The sequence below is a fragment of the Microcebus murinus genome, chromosome 2 (assembly GCF_040939455.1).
Source record: "Microcebus murinus isolate Inina chromosome 2, M.murinus_Inina_mat1.0, whole genome shotgun sequence".
Taxonomy (NCBI): domain Eukaryota; kingdom Metazoa; phylum Chordata; class Mammalia; order Primates; family Cheirogaleidae; genus Microcebus; species Microcebus murinus.
In genome coordinates this window covers 9,996,202-10,006,429 of record NC_134105.1, presented here as the reverse complement: position 1 = coordinate 10,006,429, position 10,228 = coordinate 9,996,202, and positions in this window count along the sequence as shown.

The window sequence follows — 10,228 nt, the reverse complement described above, 5'->3', positions numbered from 1 at the left end:
ACAGAGTAATTCTGTTGGACTTGTATTTAAATTGTGTAAGCATTTTACGCTTTGAAAATAAATCTATAAAAAAAAAAAAAAACCTCTTGCTCTGGCTTTGGAGTCAAACATATCTGTCGCAGGTCTTGAGACAGTGGGAGTCTTGCTAGGCTCTCAGACTTCCTAATGGGGGACCCTTCTGAGCCACTATAAAAGCTGTCGCCTCCAGCCAGTGGTGAGCTGGTGAATGTTTAACAACGCGCTCTCCGAAAGGAAAAAAGAAAAAAAACCAGCAAAGCCCTGATTTGGATCATTTGCTGATTGCTGTGGTGTAAATAATTGTACCACAGTGATTTCGAGATACCATCGAAATCTGCCTTGCAAAATTCATGAAAAGTTAACAATCTGCTGTCCCTGGGCTAAGAAGAGCCAGCTTGGTGCACAGCTGGGTCTGTGTGAACCCCGGCAAGCCCCCCGTCCTGCGCCTCATCTTCCTATCTGTGAAGTGGGGCTAGTGGTTCCTGCCTTCAGGGCTGTTATGAGGATGCACCCAGAGGTGAGGGCGCTGGCGAGGACTGTGGAAGGTCACATTGTCCAGCCCCTGATGGGGGCACGTGTCCCAGAGGTCAGAAATAAGCATCAGCCATGGGGGTCAGCACTTCATCCCTTTGTGCTCTGGGCTCCTGGGCAGCTTGCCCTCTTCTCCTGACTGGTGGAGGTGACCATGAGGCCCCCACCCTTCCTTTTTTTAAATTTCAGCATACTATAGGGTTACAATGTTTAGGTTACATATATTGCCCTTGCCCCACCCAAGTCAGAGCTTTAAGTGTGTCCATCCCCCAGACGGTGGGCACTGCACCCATTATATGTATATCTACACCCATCCCCTCCTCCCCACTCTCACCTGCCTGACACCTGATGAATGTACGTGCACTTAAGTGTTGATCAGTTAATACCAATTTATCAGCACCATGCTCTGACCAACTGAGCTAACCAGCCACCTAATACCAATTTAATAGTGGGTACATGTGATGCTTGTTTTTCCATTCTTGGGATACTTCACTTCGTAGAATGGGCTCCAGCTCTATCCAGGATAATATAAGAGGTGCTAGATCACCATTGTTTTTGTGGCTGAGTAGAACTCATGGTATACATATACCACGTTTTATCAATCCACGCATGTATTGATGGGCACTTGGGTTGTTTCTACATCTTTGCAATTGTGAACTGTGCTGCTATAAACATTCAGTGCAGGTGTCTTTTTTATAGAATGTCTTTTGTTCTTTTGGGTAGATGCCTAGTAATGGAATTGCTGGATCAAATGGTAGTTCTACTTGCACCTCTTTGAGGTATCTCCATACTGCTTTCCACAGAGGTTGCACTAGTCTTCAGTCCCACCAGCAGTGTAGGAGTGTTCCTGTCTCTCCGCATCCAGGCCAACATTTATTGCTTTGTGACTTTTTGATAAAGGCCATTCTCACTGGAGATAAGTGATATCTCATTGTGGCTTTGATTTGCATTTCCGTGATGATTAGAGATGTCGAACATTTTTTCATGTGTTTGTTGGCCATTAGTCTGTCTTCTTTTGAAACTCCACCCTTCATTGTTGGCCACTTTCAGAAGCCAGGCAGTGACAGGGCAGAGGGGACGGAGGAGCAGCCAGGCGCTGCTGGCAGGGTTTGCCTAACCCTGAAAAGACAGGCTTACCCGCCCTGGTCTTGCTAAGCCCACTGGTTCACTTTTACTGGGGGAGAGGGGAAAAATTCCCCTCCCCCACCCAGGCAGCCCCTCCGCTCCCTCCCTGAGCCCTGGGTGCCCGAGGGGGTAGACCTCTGACACTGGGTGCCGGGTCATGGTGGCACCTCTCCGCTCGGTTGTGGCGTCGAGGGCCCCGGCACACAGGAGCCAGGGTGCCTGAGAGTTAAGGGGGGTCGGTCCTGTTGAAGAGGCTCCTTCTCACTTAGGGAGAGGAGACGGCTTTCCTGGGTAGATGCTCCGGAAGTTCCTCCCATGAAAGGAGATGAGAACACATAAAATATTAGAGCAGAAAGGTGCTCGGGGCAAAGGCAAGCCGTCTGTTACAAAGATGGGGAAGCGAGGCCAGCCGGGGAAAGGTCATGCTCACAGTCACGCAAAGGACTCAGAGGCTGAGCTAGGACCTGAACCCAGTTGCGGGGTGGCCAGTCTCTCTTCTGTCTTCTCTACTGCCCGGCAGTAGGGACTGAGATGTGGGGCCCAACCACATGGCTGTCCTGGTGGGAAGGGTGGCCAGCCGAGGCCTTACATTTCCCAGGGGGACCCTCATCCTGGGTGACCACCCTAGAGGAGCGGGCATCACCTCCCAGGAAGCAGAACATCTTTCTGGAAAAGCCAGGGATCTAAGAAGTGCAGTGACTGTGAGTTTGGGGGTAGGGCATTCCCTTTCCTGAGTGGGACCCTGCCTGGGAGCAGCGCCCTGGGTCTGCCCCGCTTTGCCCCTAATTCTCTGTGTGGCCTTGGGCAGGTCATGAACCTGCTTGGCACCAGGCTCTGGCTGCAGAATGGGTGGTTTGGACCAGACCCATATTTTAAGACTTGTCTTAAGTTGCAGACTTATTTTCTATATGCCTAGTATAGAAAGCAGAGCCAAGACGGCTAGATCCAGGGGCGCCTGGGGCTTGGGGGCAGGAGGAATCCGGTCCTGGGGCCTGCACTGCTCAGACCCCCCTTACCCCGGTGGGGGGAGCCCCTGCATGGGGCCAGGGCCCGCCTGGGGGTTCTGTGCCAGGGGCCCGGGCCACACACCAAGACAGGCAGGCGTCTGGGACCGCTCCCGACTCCCGAAAACTGGGAAAAAGCACGGAGGGAACTTGTTTCCTTCATGACCTCATGTGTAAGGGGATGGAGAGAGAGAGACAGAGACAGAAACAGAGAGAAAGGGAGGTACACAAGAGAGAAATATTCGAGGATGAGCCAGGGAGAGAAAGATGGGTGTCAGGGGAGGGAGAAGAAAGAAACACATGTTTCCACTCAAAGATCTTTTTTAAAAAAATAAAACTGACCCAACAGTCTCCGTTGCTGATGGTTGGCTGGAGCCCAGGCCTCAGGCAGAGTGACTGTGGCCTCCTGGCCCCCTCCCTGAACCTCAAGTCTTCGCTGCCTGCACCCCGCTCTCTGACCGGACACCTTGTCCCCTGAGGCTGGCTCAGGTCTGAGGGGCACAGGAGAGACCCCTGTGCTGGCAGGGCACCTGAGGGGGCTGCCCCCATGGGAGCCTTTTGGCCATTCTGGGCCGGGAGCAAGCAGCCACCCTGAGGCCCGGGGCTGAGGCCAGGCAGGGACTGTGGCGGGAAGAGGGGCTGGGAAGGGACAGGCGCTGGCTCTCCTGGGCTTTCGCTTGGGGCCTAATCAGCAGGTGGCCAGTACCTCCAGCTGCCACTCCTTCCATTCCTCCTCCCTAAGGACACCCTGGTCAGTCCCCCCAGCGCCTGGCCCAGGGCACTTGGCTGGAGTGAGATGCCGCTGTGCTGTGGGACCCCAGAGGGTGGGACGGGGAGGGAGTGGGCATGGGGGCTGGGGGGCTTGTCGCCCCCACACCTGGGGAGACCTGCTGAGAGCCCCAATCTCTCTCTGTCACACACACGGGCACACTCCGACCCAAGATTACTTCTGGCCTAAACTGCACGAACCCAGGCAAGAATGAAGCTAGTCTAACAGCAGCTACCACAGGCAGAACACACCCTGGACCCCAGGCCCAGCCAAGTGCTGGACACACCATCCCATTCAACCCTCCCGCTGCACAAGGTGGAGCCATTACTATGTCCACTTCACAGATAGTGAAACTGAGGCTCCAAGGGGTTCAAACACTCGTCCAAGTCTCACGATGAGTAAGATATGGGGTCAGAACCCAGGTCTGCTGGCCCACCACAGCTCCACACCCTGGGGTAGTGGGGAGCTTCTGGGTGTGGGGCCACCCCTGTCACCCCAGGCCCATGGAGGGAGCAAAACACACCCCTCAGGCCCAGGCTTCAGTCCAGTCCCTTCCGGAGCTGAGAGAGGCAGGTCTGAGAACAGCTGATCCCCGGGGTTTTGTTCTTGGCACAAAGGCGCCCGGATCCAGGCTTAGCAGTGAATGGCGAGGGGCCCGCCGCCCCTCCCTCTGGCAGGCCCGGCAGGCGCTGCCTCTCCCCCTCCAGGCCTAGAACCACGCTCAGCCACCCACGGGGGTCTCAAGCCAGGCAGACCCTCCGGGATTAAAGGAGGCCGAGAGGGGCTGGGTGGGGCTGGCCATGCCCAGGGGACTCCCACTTTCCAAGAACCCACTATGTGCTGGGCATGTCACAATCTCGTGTGCAGGGTAGGTGAGAAGGGGAAATGGAAGACCCGGAGAGGGAAGGGACTTGCCCAAGGTCACACAGCAAGTCAGAGACAGAAAGAATCAGGATGCAACTCCACATGGCCCAGCTCCCAGGAGAGGCCCCTTTTCATAAAACAAGTTTTCTCGGCCAGGCGCGGTGGCTCACGCCTGTAATCCTAACACTCTGGAAGGCCAAGGCGTGAGGATCGCTCAAGGTCAGGAGTTCGAAACCAGCCTGAGCAAGAGCGAGACCCTGTCTCTACTAAAAACAGAAAGAAATTAATTGGACAACTAAAAATATATAGAAAAATTTAGCCGGGCATGGTGGCGCATGCCTGTAGTCCCAGCTACTCGGGAGGCTGAGACAGGAGGATTGCTTGAGCCCAGGAGTTTGAGGTTGCTGTGAGCTAGGCTGACGCCACGGCACTCACTCTAGCCTGGGTAACAGAGTGAGACTCTGTCTCAAAAAGAACACAAGTTTCCTCTGTACTTAAGACACTGCTTTCCTGTGGGCTCCTCCTAGGATGAAGAGGCAGAGAGAAACAGGAAGGCAGACAGAGAAAGGAGGGGAGACCCCAGCTGGTGGGGCAGGCACAGGAGGGAGAGACGGGTTTCCTTTGGGAAGCTCCTCCCCTGCCTGCCTGAGGGGGCGCTGGGGGCCAGGACCGGGTGATGCCAGGTCTGGTCTGAGGGCAGGGGAAGGGCAGGGGTCCCACTTGGATGGAGCTCCAGGAAGGGGGACATAGACGTCCAGGGCTCCCCACCCAGAGCCTCCCCAGCCAGGTCTGGCCCTGGCCAGTGGGAAGAGCGGGGCCTGGGGGTCCCCAGGGACCTGGGATGCAGACTTGCCAGGGGCAAGGGAGTGTGGGTCTGGTTAGGGAGGCTGGGGGGTGCTGGAGGATGGGGGAGCAGCTGTGTGGCCTCAGGGTGATGCAAGCCCAGAGACATCTGGGCTTCAGTCTTCCTTTAGGGCCCTAGAGCCAGAAGACCCCTCATTCTGCAGGGGGTGTGGGTCCCCTTCACTCAGTCCCTACGGTGAGGTGGCTTGTGCTGAGCCCTGGCCCTGACATGCGCTTTCACTCCATGCTCGCTGCTACTGTGACTTCCTCCCCCTTTACAGCATTATAGGTGAGGAAACTGAGGCTCAGAACAGCCTTGTCCAAGGTCACAGAGCTTCACGACCTCTCTCTGGCCTCCTCCCCTCAGGATGCTGGGCCCTGGCATGAGCCTCCCTTCTACCCAGGTGCCAAGGTGGCAGAGGAAGTTCCCCCCACCCCAGTCACAGGCACGGTGCCGCCACCGCACCCCCAGGAATGTGGCTGCATTCCTGTGGCAGGGGTGTGGCTGCCTGGGGCTCTGTTTGCCCCAGGCCTGCCCGTTGCTAAGCAAGCCCAGGTCCCAGCGCTGAGTCAGCAGGCTGGGTACCCTGTCACTCCCAGCAAAGCCATCACCAGGAGGGTGGTGGCAGGAGGGGAGGAGGAAGTGGCACTTCCCATGGAGGAGGGAAGGGTGCCTTGGGGTTCATACCTGGGGACAAAGGCTGGGAGCCCTGGGGGAGGGGTGGGGGAGGTAAGATCCCTCCAAGGAAGTTGGGGAGCAGCGCATTTCCTATTTCGGGGCCACTGTGAGGACTTCAGACCAGAAGGAGGCGGCTGTGTTTTATGTTTTGTGTGCGCCGGCTCCCTGCCGGCTACTTTGCCCGGTTCTCTTATCTCATATAATAAAACTGACTCACGCTCCTTGTCCCCTCTTTTCCCTATGGGGACACTGAGGTGCCGCCAGCTCCTCCGAGAGTGAAGGGCACAGACAGGCCGTGGGTCTCAGGTGCTCTGTGTGCCAGGGTTGGAAGCAGTGGGGATGGGACCCCCCCATTCAGCCAGGTCTGGCTATGTGAGCCTAGACCAGCCCCTCTCACCCTGGGCCTCAGTTTCCCATCCCTGCTGGGGTCAGCTGAGGTCTCTCCAAGTGGGTGAGAGTGACAGCCCGTGGCTTCCTCCTCAGTGCTGTTGCTCCTAATCAGGGACAAGTGACCCCCTCCTCGGCTGGCCTCACCTACCTCCCCCCACCCCCAGGGCCAGATGTCGCTCTCCCAGCACTGCCTCCACCCTCAGATTCCCTTTTTCCTTAAGGGTCGTGCCCTGGCCTGCCACCCTCACCCCTCCCCATCCTGTCTGCCATCAGGAGGGCAAAGGGGCAACCCCAAGAGAAACAAGAGTGGGCAGAGCACCGGGGCCAGGAGGAGCTGGGGTGCTGGGGTGCTGGGGTGCTGGGGTGCTGGGGTGCTGGCCTCCTGGTGCCAGCTCTGCTCCTCTCTAGGTCTTCCGGGGACGAGAATTGGCAGGTTGTGGGCACTGGACGCCAGGGTGGGGCGGGGTGGGGTGCAGGAGTCTCAATGGCTGGTTTTGGTGGTTTTTTGATAAGAGAACCAAGGTGTGGTCAGAGTCCACTGGCAGCAGGGCTGGGCTGGGCAGGGTGGGCCCTCATGGTCTGATTCTCGTCCCCCCAAGCACTTTTGCCCCACTGCCCAGGCTGAGGACCTGCGGCCCCCTACCCTGGCTGCTCCCTACCCTGGCTGCCCTCCCAGGCTTGGTCCAGGGAGACCCAAATAGACAACATTGGTCTTGGGAGTCAGGGCTAAAAGAGGCTGTGTCTGTCGTTCTGACACTCCTTCCTCCGAGACGTGAGCCCTAGACTGATGGCAGAGGCCGGGCCCCAGTCTGGGAGAAGACCGCCTCCACCATCAGCTGTGCTGCCGGAGGGCTCCTGCCCGCAGGGAGCTCCCATCTGATGTGGGTCCCGGAACAGGCCCCTAGTCTGCTGGAGGGATCCTCACCTCTTCCCCTCGGGGCATCCCCTTGGGGCCTCTGTAGTCTAAAGACAAAAGCAGGTGACACAGCTGCTGAGGAGCAGGATGGCTCAGCAGGATGGCTCCAGGCCCATCTGGAGGGGAGAAAGCAGGCCAGGCCCAGCGACACCCCTGACCTCCCCCCCACCACACGCTAGGGATCAGACTAGGGTCAGGCCTGGGCGAGGGAGGGGTCCCTGTCAGACGGGCCCCAAGGCACATTTTCAGGCTGTGACATGAGGCGGATCTGCTGGGCAAAACAGTTATTACCGCTCCTCCTGCAGGTCGGCCAGACAGGGAGGGTCTATTACAGGGTTGGAGCTGCAGGCAGCCCTCCCTCCTCACCCCACCCTACCCACTGTGCGAACACACACCCATCCACATGCACACACACTCTCACACACACACACGCCCCTGTACACACGCCCGCACATGGGCGGACACGTTAGTTGTATTATTTTGAGCAAATTCTTCACTTCCCTATGCCTCGGTTTCTTCATCTGCAAAATAAGGGTGATAATAACATGCCCACCTGGACATACAACATGCACACGCCACAGTGCCTCCCTCCCCCGTGCCAGCCTACTGCACCGGGACTCTCAGACACTCAGACATGGACCCTCGCCTGGGCACTCAGGTGTAATGTGCCCGCGCGTCCTTGCTGCCTGCCTCCACCCAAGGGCACGCCACACCTGTATAGAAAGCTGGAGGGCTGTGGCAAGGACCCCAGGACCCCAAAGGGAGCCCTCGTCCCCCCTCTACCAGCGGCATTCTATTTCTGGGACAGAGCCCCAAGTGAGCCAGGCCCCAGGCAGGGTCCACAGGCTCAGTGCCCCTGGCCCTGTCTGCTGGGAAAGTCCCAGTTTGGCAGGGGGAGAACGAGCGTGTGAGAGTCATGTCAATCTGGCTTCAAATGCCAACTCCGCTCTTGAGTCTCCGTTTCCTCATCTGTAACATGGGGATTTGAATAGTCACTGGGAGGTCACGGGCAGGGGGTGCAGATGGGGGTGGATTCTGTGAGATGATCTATCTCAAATGTGACGTGTATAAAGTGCCCAGGACAAAGCAGGTGCTCAATAGATGCTGGTTGGGTTGGTGTGGGAAGGCAGAGACTAGCTGGACTGTGGAAGCAAACAGATAATTACCAGGTGCATTCAACTAACCTGTTATGTTCCAGGCCCCGAGCTGGGCACTGGGGCCTCAAATTAAAAAGAAAGCAAAAACCAAACCAAACCCCATCCCGTCCCTCCGCTGAAGATGCTTGCCCAATACGGGAGTCGCGTCAGCGGCCAGTTTGAAGTTAGTGTGAAGTGCGCTGGGAGACGGGAGAGAGGAAACAGGTGGAGAGGAAGGAGCAGGGCTGCTAGTTACCAAAGGGTAATTTTAGTCAAGTGACTCTCCCTCTTTAAGACTCAGCTTCCCCGTCCATAAAATGGGTGCAAAGTAACCACCTCACCGGGCTGTCGTCCTCGTTCAGGCGGTGTTGGACACGTAGCCAAGCTCACTCAGCAGAAAGGACGATGGCTCTGGTCTTGCTGGCCGGGAGGTGGGCTCTGGGCCGCTCTCTCCCCTTCTGAGCCTGTGTTGGGAAGGGTCTGAGGGCATGTGGGGTGACACTGCCCATTTTCAGGGCAGAGCCCGAGGTTTCCTCACCAAGAACCCAGTCCTGTGGACCGCTCAGATCTCAGGGTCAGGGTTTGGGGCTGGGACATCCCTCTGGGATGCACTTGTCTATCTCCAGCCAGGGCTGGGCATTCCTAGTGACCGCAGACCTGGGGAAGTAGCAGAGATGGACTGACCCTTAGCAGAGCCCATTCTGATGGGACAGGCATAGCCCCCCGCCCGAAGAGCTCCCATCCAGAGGGGGGAGGCCATACGGCAAGTCACCCTCTCAGGACCTCAGCCTTTTCAGGATCCCGGAGCTGGAAGGCCCGTTAGAGATGTCCCTTGAGTCACCAGGACCTTGGCCTGGAGGGACCCGCTCAGGATCAGAGGGGTGACATTGGTTGGGGGACAGAGGGCACCGGGGTAAACCGGAGCCCGCACACCAACTGCAGGCCTTCCCAGTCAGAGTGAGACACTCAGCCGGCTCAACTCAGACAAGTCTCGGTCGGGTCTCCACACTCGGGTGGGCCAGTTGCAAGCTCCTGGTGCAACCTTCCCTTTTCACAGATGGGGAAACCGAGACCAGAACAAGGAGATAATTTTCTAGCTGTGAGACCTGGTGCAGATCTATACAGGGTTGGTAGGAGGACAAAAGGTGATGAACACGAAGGAATCAGCCCAGTGCCTGGCACAGAGACAAGCCTCCGCCAATGCTAGCAGTGATGACGAAGACGATGAGGATTAATCATGACTGTTACAGTGAGGCCGCGGGGCGGCGAAGACTTCCTGGAGGAGGTGAGTGTTAACCGCGGGGGCAATGGGTTTGGTGCGGGCTGGAGAGGGGGGCGGGGCCCGGGGCTGGCCCGGCCCAAGGGGAGGAACATGCAAATATATGCAAAGTGCGCAGTGGCTCTGGTGTCTGCGGTCCCCGCACCGAGGCCGCCACTGTTTCCATGGCGACAGAGGCCGAGGCCCCCCGGGCCTGGGACCCTTTTACGAGGCGCAGAGGCGGTTCCTAGCCGCGGGGAAGGGGCTTGGGCCCCGCCGTAAACCTCACGCGGCGACCCTCAAAGGCGGCACCTGCGGAGCCGGAAGCCGGGAGTACCCGGGTGCGAGACTTGGGGGGGTTGGGGCTGAGACTGGGGGAGGGGCCACTCCGCCCCGCTTCCTCTTGTCTCCTGCTCCCGCCTCCACAAAGCGCTTCCCGCCCAGGGACCCCGGGTTCACCCGGGCCGGCTCCCAGGGCAGGTGGGGCGCTCCGATCCCTGTCCCCTACCCCGCCCTGGCCCGGCGCCCTCCCCGCGTGTCCTCCCGTCCCGCTGCTCTATTGTCCTGTGCGGCCTGTGGCGCTCCGCTGCCTCCTCCCATCTCTCTCGTCCACGTGGCCCGGGGCCCCTTCCTGGGCGCTTTTCTGGACTGTGAGCATTTTCCGTCTCTCTGTGTCCCTGTCTCTCCGTGTCTGT